Raw genomic sequence first — 12,873 nt, 5'->3', positions numbered from 1 at the left:
CAGGCAGAGTGGACAGTGAGAGAGAGAGAGATAGAAAGGTCTTCCTTTTGCCGTTGGTTCACCCTCCAATGGCTGCCGCGGCCGGCGCACCGCGCTGATCCGATGGCAGGAGCCAGGTGCTTCTCCTGGTCTCCCATAGGGTGCAGGGCCCAAGCACTTGGGCCATCCTCCACTGCACTCCCTGGCCACATCAGAGAGCTGGCCTGGAAGAGGGGCAACTGGGACTAGAACCCGGTATGCCGGTGCCGCAAGGCGGAGGATTAGCCTAGTGAGCCATGGCGCTGGCCAAGCTAACATTTTTAATCATGGATGACTTTCAGGTCAGGAATAAGGCAATGACTTACACTCAAAGTTTCTAGATTATAAAAGAAAAAGTAAAGATATCTTGGTAAATGAAATGATTGTGTGTATAGGAAAAACTTAAGGCAACTCCTTTTATACAAAAGCAAGCCATCAGAATAAATAACACTGTATACTTGGGTTTGTACACATCTGTGATAAAGAAAGAAGTAATCATTCACAATGGGAGGAAATATTACAGGCATAAATCTGAAAAGAGTCTAGTATTCAGAATATGTAAGTATGTAAACCAGGTAAATAATAAAAATACAAGAACATAATTGGAAATACATATAACAAGATGTACCAGGCCAACAGACTGAAAACTGGAAACATTGTTGAGAATGTTTTCTATAACAGACTCATAATTTCCAATTTCTTTTTTTGTTTGTTTGTTTAAAGATTTATTTTATTTATTTGGGTTACAGAGAGAGGTAGAGACAGAGAGGTCTTCCATCTGTTGGTTCACTCTCCAGAGGGCTGCAATGGCCGGAGCTGTGCTAATCTGAAGGCAGGAGCCATGAGCATCTTCCGGGCCTCCCACATGGGTGCAAGGGCCCAAGCACTTGGGCCATCTTCTAATGCTTTCCCAGGTCATAGCAGAGAGCTGGATCAGAAGAGGAACAGCTGGGACTGGAACCAGTGCCCATATGGGATGCCAGGGCTTTAACCTGCTGCGCCACAGCGCCAGCCCCCATAATTTCCCATTTCAAAACTTACCACAAAGCTATGGTAATCAAGACAGAATGGCATGTGGATAATTTAAGTGTAGATATATGAACCAGTAGAATTGAGAACCCTGAGATACACATTATCACCAACTGGCAAGGGCATTGAAACCAATCAGTGTTAACGGCAATAGTCTCTTCCAGTCAGCGCTGTGGCATAGTGGGATAAACCTCTGCCTGTGGTGCCAGCATCCCATATGGTTCTGGTTCGTGTCCCTGCTGCTCCTGTGTCGATCCAGCTCTCTGCCATGGCCTGGGAAAGCAGTAGAAGATGGCCCAAGTCCTTGGGCCCCTGCACGTGGGTGGGAGACCCGGAAGAAGCTCCTGGCTCCTGGCTTCAGATTGGCTCAGTTCTGGCTGTTGCGGCCATCTGGGGAGTAAACCAGCAGATGGAAAACCTCTTTCTCGCTCTCTCTGCCTCTCTGCAACTCTGCCTTTCAAATAAATAAATAAATCTTTTTAAAAAAAAATAATAGACTCCTGTACTTGTTATTCAAAATGTCCTTAAAAGTACAGTACCAAAAGTGCTGTTTTTGCATATTTATTTCATTTTGAACAATTGAGTTATGATTTTTAGACAGTGATGATCATTCTGAATGTCAACCTGCCTGGGCTGAGGAATACCGAATGGGTGGTAAAGCACTATTCCTGAGGATGCTCATGAGGATGTTTTCCTAAGAGTGGATTTTGAGTCAGTGAACTGAGAACGATGGATTCACTCACACCAGTGTGCACGCAAGCCATTTAATCAGTATTGGAAAAGCAGAGGAAAGATGAATTTGCTATCCTTTCTGGAAGTGGGGGACCCCTTTCCTCCTGTTGTTGGGCATCGGAACTCCAGGTTCTCCAGCCATCGGCTCTGGGACTTGCCCCAGCAGCCCAGGTTTTCAGGCGCTGGGCCACAAACTGAGAAGGACACTAGGCCGGCGCTGCGGCTTACTAGGCTAATCCTCCGCCTTGCGGCGCCCGCACTCCGGGTTCTAGTCCTGGTCGGGACGCCGGATTCTGTCCCGGTTGCCCCTCTTCCAGGCCAGCTCTCTGCTGTGGCCAGGGAGTGCAGTGGAGGATGGCCCAGGTCCTTGGGCCCTGCACCTGCATGGGAGACCAGAAGGAAGCACCTGGCTCCTGGCTTCGGATCGGCACAGAGCGCCGGCCGCGGTGGCCATTGGAGGGTGAACCAACGGCAAAAGGAAGACCTTTCTCTCTGTCTCTCGCACTGTCCACTCTGCCTGTCAAAAAAAAAAAAAAAAAAAGAAGGACACTGTCAGCTGCCCTGGTTCTCAGGCCTTTGGCGTCCCTGCTTGTCTAACTTGCAGATGGCATATCTCAGCCTCCATAATGTAGTGACCCAGTTCCTGTAATTAATCCCTGTATATTTATGTTTCCTATTTGTTTACTTATCTGGAGAATGTTGATTAAAACATCAGCTTCAAAATTATATATTAGTGCAAGTAAATAAACTCCTGTAACTTTTGTGTTAACTTAGCATTATTAACATTAACTTTAAAGAGCTATCTTAATTTGGGGGGGATCCCTAATGTCAAAGCATCCTTCAAATTTTTCCTATAGATTGTGGCCATTTAACACAACATATCAGTGGTATGTAAATTAACTTACATGTTGATTTTTATGTTAGAAAAAATTATAATATCATTATTCTGGCTTATATTAAACATTTGTTTCAGAATAAATTCTTGGACCCATCACATTTGTGACCAAGTTCATATAAGCTTTCCTTTTGCTTCTTGAAACTTGAAATGTAGCTTGTTCAACCACAGTATCATGCCTGTGAGGAAATAAAGATCCATTGCTACTTTTTAAAACATTTACTATTAGGCAAGGATTCTTAAACTGGAGTGAACAATGCAATGAGTCTTGGTAGAACTTGTTCACTATTCATCCAACAACTATTGGCAAGGGGAACACATTAATTTGTCATTGCCTTCTACTTGATTGCACAAGCTGGAGATGACTGCATTTGTATGTATTTACTGAACAAATGAATCCATGAAACTTCAGAGTCTGCTTCAGAAAGCTGAGTACATCCATTTTTAAATAAACTTCACCAGTGGAATGAAGCAATAGAGGAGATATCACTCTTGTTTAAATGGAGTCGCCAGTAAAGCCACCTCCTGAGATGCCATATGGGCACCAGTTCAAGTCCTGACTGCTCCACTTCTCATCCAGCTCCCTGCTAATTAGCCTGGAAAGGCAGCGGAGGATGGCCCTAGTGCTTGGGCCCCCAGAACTCATTTGGGAGACCTGGAAGAAGTTCCTGGCCCCTAGTTTTGGCCTTGCCCAGTCCAGGCCATTGCGGCCATTTGGGGAGTAAACCAGTGGATTGGAGACCTCTTTCTATCTCTCCCTCTCAGTAACTCTGCCTTTCAAATAAATAAATACATATTTTTTAAAAATTCCAACTCATCTGATGTCTTTCCTAACAATCATTCCATTCCCAATAGTTTCAAAGTCTTAACCCAGTCCAACAATACTTCAAAGTTCCAAAGACTTATCTGAGATGCAGGGCAAACTCTCTTAACTATTACACTCATGACATCAAAAACATAACACACTTCTAAGATCCAGTGGTGGGGACAGGCATAGAGTATCCTCAGCTATAAAAACAACAAACACTGGCTGGCGCCGTGGCTCAATAGGCTAATCCTCCACCTAGCGGCACCGGCACACCGGGTTCTAGTCCCGGTTGCCCCCCTTCCAGGCCAGCTCTCTGCTATGGCCCGGGAGTGCAGTGGAGGATGGCCTAAGTGCTTGGACCTTGCACCCCATGGGAGACCAGGAGAAGCACCTGGCTCCTGCCTTCGGATCAGTGCGGTGCGCTGGCCGCGGCGGCCATTGGAGGGTGAACCAACGGCAAAAGGAAGACCTTTCTCTCTGTCTCTCTCTCTCTCTCACTGTCCACTCTGCCTGTCAAAAACAAAAACAAAACAAAAAAACAAAAAACACTGTCATCACCAAATCTTTTTGTTGTTGTTGTTGTTTAATTTAAAAGGCAGAGCTACTGAGAGAGGGAGAGACAGAGATCTTCCATCCACAGGTTCATTCCCCAACTGGCCACAACTGCCTCAGCTGGGGCCAGACTGAAGCCAGGAGCTTCGTCTGGGTCACCAGTGTAGGTGCAGCGGCCCAAACACTTTGGGTCATCCTTTGTTGCTTTCCCAGGCACAGAAGATATCCATGGAGCCAGCACTGTGGCACAGCACCAGCATCCCATTTGAGTGCTGGTTTAAATCCCTGCTGCTCCACTTCCAATCCAGCTCTCTGCTATGGCCTGGGAAAGCAGTGGAAGACGGCCCAGGTCCTTGGGCCTCTGCACGTGGGTGGGAGACCTGGAAGAAACTCTGGCTTCTGGCTTCAGATTGGCACAGCTCTAGCCGTTGTGGCCATCTTGGAAGTGAAACAGCAGATGCAAGACCTCTCTCTCTCTCTCTGCCTCTCTCTAACTTGGCTTTTCAAATAAATAAATAAATCTTTAATAAATTGCTTCAATATGTTTATTGAAAACAATTCAGCATACAAGCATGAGTTTATTTTTGGATTATCTATTCTTTTCCATTGATAAATCATTTCATTAAAACCATACTATGGGGCTGATGCCATGGCTCACATGGTTAATCCTCTGCCTATGGGGCCAGCATCCCATATGGCGCCGGTTCTAGTCCCGGTTGCTCCTCTTCCAGTCCAGCTCTCTGCTGTGGCCCGAGAGGGCAGTGGAGGATGGCCCAAGTGCTTGGGCCCCTGCACCTGCATGGAAGAAGAAGCACCTGGCTCCTGGCTTCGGATCAGAGCAGCTCTGGCCACAGTGGCCATTTGGGGAGTGAACCAACGGAAGGAAGACCTTTCTTTCTGTCTCTCTCTCTCATTGTCTATAACTCTACCTGTCAAATAAAAAAAAAAAAACCCATACTATGGGTGAAATACACAGAAATCACCAAATAAAATTATAGAGATTATGATTATTCCAAATATATTATTAATTATGTGGACCAATTTTCCAATATAAGAAATAAAATATGGATTTAATGATTTAAAATTCAGCTATATTTTTATAGAATATATATAAGTATATATAGAAATAATGAAAGTAGAAAAAATAAAATTCATATGCTAAGCAAATATTAACAGGAAATTTTACATGTTTCTATTAATATCAATTTTTTTTAAAAGGGAATTAGTAGAAAAAGAACTCACATTAATAAAAGGTTTGATACATATGAAAGGTATGTTACAAACTCATAATCAATAACATAAAGTCTAATGATTATAAAGCAAAAACTTACCTAAGCATAACAAATAGAAAAAAAAATTATAGGGGCCAGCACTGTGGTGCAATGGATTAACGCCCTGGCCTGAAGCGCTGGCATCCCATATGGGTGCTTTTCAAGACCTGGCTGCTCCACTTCCAGTCCAGCTCTCTGCTATGGCCTGGGAAAGCAGTGGAAGATGGCCCAAGTCCTCGGGCCCCTGCACCTATGTGGGAGACCTGGAAGAAGCTCCTGGCTCCAGATTGGTGCAGCTCCAACTGTTGTGGCCAACTGGGGAGTGAACCAGTGGATGGAAGACCTCACTCTCTCTGCCTCTCCTCTCTCTGTGTAACTCTGACTTTCAAATAAAATAAATCTTTAAAAAAAGAAAAAAATCTACCAAAACAGAATATTTTTTTATTTGACAGGTAGAGTTATAGACAGTGAGAGAGACAGACAGAAAGAAAGGTCTTCCCTCTAGGCCCTAAAACAGAATATTTTTAATACCTCTCTCATTAATAAATTGGTAAACCAGGAGTCTAGCCCAAATGAAAGTACAATATGTGTTTCTAAAAACCACAGGCAAAAATCCCACCAAAAAAATGCTACAACCAAAAATATCTGAAGCCTTCCACCCTTATAGATTTGTCATCTCATTATCCTCTTACCAAAAATTTCAGCATCTTAATATGCCTGAACAGACAAGGAAGTATGACTACTTCTGTATGGTTAGGATAAGTAATAGACAGTGCTATTATAAATAAATATGTTTCAATTAGCTTAACAAAATAAAAGTGTATTTTCATTTTACAATCCAGTTAAATGATCAATTTATATGGTCACTTAGGGGCCCAGGTCACTTTGACCTAGTGATTTCTCTATGCCAAGGGACCTTAAATCCAATGCTGTATCTTTGCACCCATCCAAAATTTGGTGGCAAAGAAAGAATAGAGAAGGTTGTAAAAGTTTTTATAGGCCTGGCTTGGGAGTACTTGTTTTATAGGATTCACTCATGTAGCCAGGTGCTATTTCAGAGACTGGAAATGATCATATAAGACAACAAAATATTTTCAGGAAACACAGCATCCAATAAAATCACTCTTTAGTGGACGCTTCTATAAGTTTTTTCAAGCATGTATGAGTTATGCAATCTATTCCTTATGATACAGAATGGTAGAATTTCCCCCTAAAACATTCTTTCTTCTTTGTAGTCAACTCTTCTACCCCAATTCCCACCTTCAGCCTCTGGAAACTACAGACCCATTTTCTTTTCTTTCTTTTTTTTTTTTTTTTTTTTTTTTTTTTTGACAGGCAGAGTGGACAGTGAGAGAGAGAGAGAGACAGAAAGGTCTTCTGTTGTCGTTGGTTCACCCCGCAATGGCCGCCGCGGCCGGCGCACTGAGCTAATCTGAAGCCAGGAGCCAGGTGCTTCTCCTGGTCTCCCAGGCAGGTGCAAGGCCCAAGGACTTGAGCCATCCTCCACTGCACTCCCTGAGCACAGCAGAGAGCTGGCCTGGAAGAGGGGCAACCAGGACAGAATCCAGTGCCCCGACTGGGACTAGAACCCGGTGTGCCGGCGCCACAGACGGAGGATTAGCCTATTACAGATCTATTTTCTATCTTCTTTCGTCTTTTTCAAAATATCATAGGGGCCAGTGGCATGGTGCAGTGGCTTGAGACGTGGCTTGCAATGCTGGCAACCCATATCAGCACTGGTTGTAGTCCTGACTGCTCCACTTCCAATCCAGCTTCCTGTTAATGTATCTAAAAAAGCAGTGGATGATGGCCCAAGTACTTAGGCCCTTACCACCCATATGAGAGTCTCACTCAGATGGAGCTCCAGGATCCTAGCTTCAACTGTTGTGAACATCTGGGGAGTGAACTAATGGATCGAAGATCTCTTATTTTCTCCCTGTCACTCTGCCTTTAAAATAAACTGTAGGCTGGTGCCACGGCTCACTAGGCTAATCCTCCACCTGTGGCACTGGCACCCCAGGTTCTAGTACCGGTTGGGATGCCGGATTCTGTCTTGGTTGCTCCACTTCCAGTCCAGCTCTCTGCTGTGGCCCAGGAGTGCAGTGGAGGATGGCCCAGGTCCTTGGGCCCTGCACCCGCATGGGAGACCAGGAGGAAGCACCTGGCTCCTGGCTTCGGATCGGCACAGAGCGCCGGCCTCAACACACCAGCAGTAGTGGCCACTTGGGGGGTGAACCAACGGAAAAAGGAAGACCTTTCTCTTTCTCTCTTTCTCACCGTCTAACTCTGCCTGTCAAAAAATAAAAATAAAATAAATTTTTAAAAAATAAACAAACTTAAAAAAACAAATAGGATAATGCAATATATAATGTATTTTGAGTCTGACTTCTTTCACTTAGTGTATTCAGGACTCAGTCATATTTTCTGTGTGTATTTGTAGTTTTTTTCTATTGTTATTGAGTTATACTCCATTGTGCATCACACTGATAAGTCTAGTTAATAAAGGAACTAATTAAAAAAACTATGACTTTACCTTACAAATACAATATAATAAATAAAATACCTTTTGAAAGACATTATTAAGAGATGAAAAAGACAAATCATATGGTAGGAAAAAATATTTTCAAGAAAAATAACTGATAAAGGACTTATATCCACAATATATAGAGTTCTTGTTTTCTATTTTTTCTATATATAAAGTTTCTTGTTTTTTAAATTTTTTAAAAAAGAGTTCCTTTTTTTTCAAGGATTTATTTATTATTTGAAAGGCAGAGTTAGAGAGAGAGCTTTTCCATCTGCTGGTTGACTCCCCAAATGACCACAATGGCCAGAGCTGGGCCAGGCCAAAGTCAAGAGCCTAGAACTCCATCCAAGTCACCCATGTGGGTAGCAGGGGCCTGATGTCTTCCATTGCTTTGCTGGACACATCAGCAGGGAGCTGGATTGGAAGTGGAGAAGCCAGGACTCGAATCAGTGTTCTTATGGAAAATGGGCATTGCTGGCAGTGGCTATGCCATAATAGTGACCCCTAAATAGTTCTTAAACCAATAACTTAAAAAAATTAACTAAAAAAAATTATTAACTGGCAAAATGTTTGAACAAACGCTGCACCAAAGAAGATAAATGGGTGGCGAAAAGTATATGAAAATATGCTCAATGTCATTTGTCATTGACCATAATGGAAATGGAAATGAAAACCGTAATGAGATACCACTACACATCTCTCATAATGGCTGAGATTTTTGTCAATTCAACAGGTGTTTTTTTTTTTGTTTTTTTTTTTGTTTTTTTTTTTTTTTTTTTTTTTTTGACAGGCAGAGTGGACAGTGAGAGAGAGACAGAGAGAAAGGTCTTCCTTTGCCGTTGGTTCACCCTCCACTGGCACCGCGCTGATCCGATGGCAGGAGCCAGGTGCTTCTCCTGGTCTCCCATGGGGTGCAGGGCCCAAGGACTTGGGCCATCCTCCACTGCCTTCCCGGGCCATAGCAGAGAGCTGGCCTGGAAGAGGGGCAACCGGGACAGAATCCGGTGCCCCGACTGGGACTAGAATCCAGTGTGCCAGCACTGCAGGCAGAGGATTAGCCTAGTGAGCCGCGGCGCCGGCCAATTCAACAGGTTTTCAACAATATGCAAAGTTCCTGGAATTCTCCTCAATTCTGGTGGGGATAAAAAATGTACACCCACCCCCACCCCATGTGAAAGATAGTTTGGCAGATATTTTTTTTCTTTCAATTTTTATTGAAAGGCCAAGAGAGAAACAGAAAGAGAACCTCCATCTGCTTCTAAACTCCCCAGATGCTTGCAATATCTGGGTCTGGGACAGGCCAAAGCCAGGATCCCCGGATTCCATCTGGGTTTCCTACAGGGTACAAGGACCCAAGCAGTTGAACCATTACCTACTGCCTTCCAGAATACACAATAGCAGGAAGCCAGAATTGGAAGTGGGTCCAGGACTCAAACCCAGGCACTTGAATATGGGATGCAGGCAACTCAAGCAGCATCTCAACTCTTTTGCCAGATGCAAGCCCCTTGGTTGTTTAAAGTTAAACACAGTTTTACCATACAAACCAGCAATTCTCCTGAATATTTATACAAGTGAAAAGAAAAGTCAAATTCATAAGAAAGCCAGTGTAAAGATTTTTTAACGTCTTTATTCATAATCATCAAAAGCTGGAAACAGGGGCTGGTGTTGTGGCGCAGCAAGTTAAGGCTCTGCGGCACTAGCATCCTATATGGGCTCTAGTTTGTGTCCCCGCTGCTCCACTTCTGATCCAGCTCCTGACTGATGTGCCTGGGAGGGCAGCGGAGAATGGCCCAAGGGCACCTGCACCCATGAGGGAGACATAGAGGAAGCTCCTGGCTCCTGGCTTCGGCCTGGCCCAGCCCTGGCCATTGTAGCCATTTGGGGAGTGAACCAGTGGATAGAAGACTCTCTCTCACTCGCTCTCTTTTTATGTATCCCCACTCTGTAATTCCAACTTATAAATCTTTTAAAAAAGATATAAATCTTTTAAAAAAGCTGGAAACAACCCATATGTCTCTTTAATTAACAAACAAAACAAAGAAACTGCTTTCAATGGTAAATGGGACAAGGTAAGGATCTCTACTATGTGTACCTATGTATTTCACCTCATACTGAACTGTGATCTTAGTTTCGTCCTGTTGTTTTATTTTTTTAATTTTTAAAAAGATTTTATTTATTTTATTTGAGAGGTAGAGTTACAGTGAGAGGGAGAGACAGAGAGAAAGGTTTTCCTTCTGTTGGTTCACTCCCCAAATGGCTGCAACAGCTGGAGCTTTGCCAATGCAAAGCCAGAAGCCAGGTGCTTCTTCCCAGTCTCCGATGTGGGTGCAGGGTCCCAAGGACTTGGGCCATCTTCCACTGCTTTCCCAGGCCATAGCAGGGAGCTGTATTGGAAGTGGAGCAGCTGGGACTAGAATTGGCACCCATATGGGATGCTGGCACTGCAGGTGGAGGATTAACCTACTGCGCCACGGCAGCGGTCCCCAGAACCTGTTGTTTTAGAAAGGAGAGTTTGCTATTTTGTTTTCATTTTCTCATTTCAACAAACTATTAGTTTTCTTCGAGGAAACGGTGGAAAGAGAATAGAGTTGATTTCTGGTGGATGTGTGAGATTGAAATATCTATTAGGCTGGGCCAGCATTGTGGCACAGTAGGTTAAGCCTCTGCCCACAATGCCCAGCAGACCATATGGGCACCAGTTCAAGACCTGGCTGCTCTACTTCTGATCCAGCTCTCTGATGGCCTGGGAATGCAGAGGAAGATGGCCCAAGTGCTTGGGACCCTGCACCTACATGGGACACCTGGAAGAAAGCTCCTGGCTCCTGGCTTCAGATTGACTCAGCTCTGGCCATTGAGGCCATGTAGAGAGTGAACCAGCGGAAGCCCTTTCTGTCGGTCTTTCCTCCTGTCTCTGTAAGTCTGCCTTTCAAATAATAAATAAATAAATAAATAAATAAATAAATAAATAAATAAATAACAGGTTAAAAAGACTGTGAAAAAAGATTCAAATGAAACAGTCTTTATCACTAAGCTGTTTCATCTGTGCCCTAGATTACAAAAGCAAAATCAATCAATTCTGAGCACAGTGCTTCTTGAAAAGCCCAAGGAAGATTGATGGGACTCATAGTGCATATCCATTTCCTGACATTAGGCAAAAGTTACATCCAATATATTTTTTTTTTTTGACAGGCAGAGTGGACAGTGAGAGAGAGAGACAGAGAGAAAGGTCTTCCTTTTGCCGTTGGTTCACCCTCCAATGGCCGTCGCGGCCGGTGCGCTGTGGCCAGCGCACCGCGTTGATCTGATGGCAGGAGCCAGGTACTTCTCCTGGTCTCCCATGGGGTGCAGGGCCCAAGCACTTGGGCCATCCTCCACTGCACTCCTGGGCCACAGCAGAGAGCTGGCCTGGAAGAGGGGCAACTGGGACTAGAACCTGGTGTGCCGGCGCCGCAAGGTGGAGGATTAGCCTAGTGAGCCGCGGTGCCAGCTACATCCAATATATTCTTAGTAGAATAGATCTCTGACCATTTTAAAGACAAAATTATAGGGGCCGGCGCTGTGGTGCAGCGGGTTAAGCTGCCACCTGTGATGCTGGAATCCCATATGGCACAAATTCTAGTCCCAGATGCTACCTCTCTGGTTCAGCTCCCTGATGTACCTGGGAAAGCAGCAGAAGATGGCCCAAATGCTTGGGCCCCTGCACCCATGTAGGGGCAGTTACAGCCATTTGGGGAATGAACCAGCAAATGGAAGATTCCATCACCCCCAACTTTGCCTTTCAAATAAATTAATTAATTAAAAAAAAAAAAACTTTGACAATACCTATATCTACTCTGCTGACAGAATCTGAGGGAGGTGGTTGGTCAAAATATAAAGAAAAAAATAAAGATTGAATCCCAGAGAAGAAATGAGGTTGATGCAAGACTGAAGGGTGTCAATCATATTTGAGGACCATCAAAATGATTCAAGGACACACACTAAGGATGAGAGCTCTGTTTCACATCCTAGAAGTTTTTCTGCCTGAATCAAAGTGTAGAAGAAAAGAGAAAATATTCCAAGAACCGCTCCTCATAACTGGACAACTGATCTTGGTTCATACAGAGAACAGTCATAATACTTTAAAAAATGTTGTGCCTTTACATTGCAACTCACACAGGATATAGCAGCCAGGGCATGTGATTGGCTACAGTATGGTAACAAATACAACTTGAAATATTAGTGCTTAGTAGAAAACAAGTTTGTTTATCCCTCTTGCCTATTCCATTGTGGGGAAGGTGTGTCCCATCATCGTCCAGCTTAAATTTAGCCAGAATACACGGGGAAGAAATCAACCCAGAAGTAAAACAGTTTACTCTGTCTTCTACTCCGCGGGCAGAACCAGTCTCGGCACCTGCAACTGTGAAGAGAATGAGAAATGCCGAGGTGTGCTGGAAGATGGGTGGGTATTAATGTTCTCTGCCACAGTGTATTTGTGTAACATCAAGCATTTCTGCTTTTTACACATGGTTATGATGTTTAGCTAAAAGGACTATTTCTTTTAAGGCAAATGCATTATCCCAAACACTTTGTAAATATACTGTCAGAAACCCATAGCTTTGTACTTACATTCTGTGTTGTTGTGCTCTGGGATATGTTTGAGATGTTGGATTATTCATTTGTAAATCACCTCCTACCTTGGCGGCTTGAGATAGCAGACATCTACCATTTCACAGTTTTGTTGTGCATCAGGAGTTTGAACGTGGCTGAGCTGCGTACCTCTGGCTCATGGCCTCTCATGAGGTTGCAGCCACAATGTTGTCCAGGATGAGGACGCATCTGAAGGCTCAAGTAGGAAAGAATTCACTTCCAGGCACATTCACATGGTTACCGGCAGGATTCAGGTCCTCACATGTTATAGCACTGAAGGCCTCAGGTCCTCTGTGGAACAGAGACTTTCCGCAAATCCTGGCATACGTGTCTGTCCACAGAGCACCTCACAATATGGCAGCTGGCTTCCCTCAGAGCAAGTAAGCAAGCTAACAGGAGAGAAAAGCCGGAGATGGAA

This window comes from Oryctolagus cuniculus, chromosome 13, assembly GCF_051225735.1.
Source record: "Oryctolagus cuniculus isolate XC-2025 breed Fujian yellow rabbit chromosome 13, ASM5122573v1, whole genome shotgun sequence".
Taxonomy (NCBI): domain Eukaryota; kingdom Metazoa; phylum Chordata; class Mammalia; order Lagomorpha; family Leporidae; genus Oryctolagus; species Oryctolagus cuniculus.
This window is presented reverse-complemented; position numbering follows the sequence as displayed.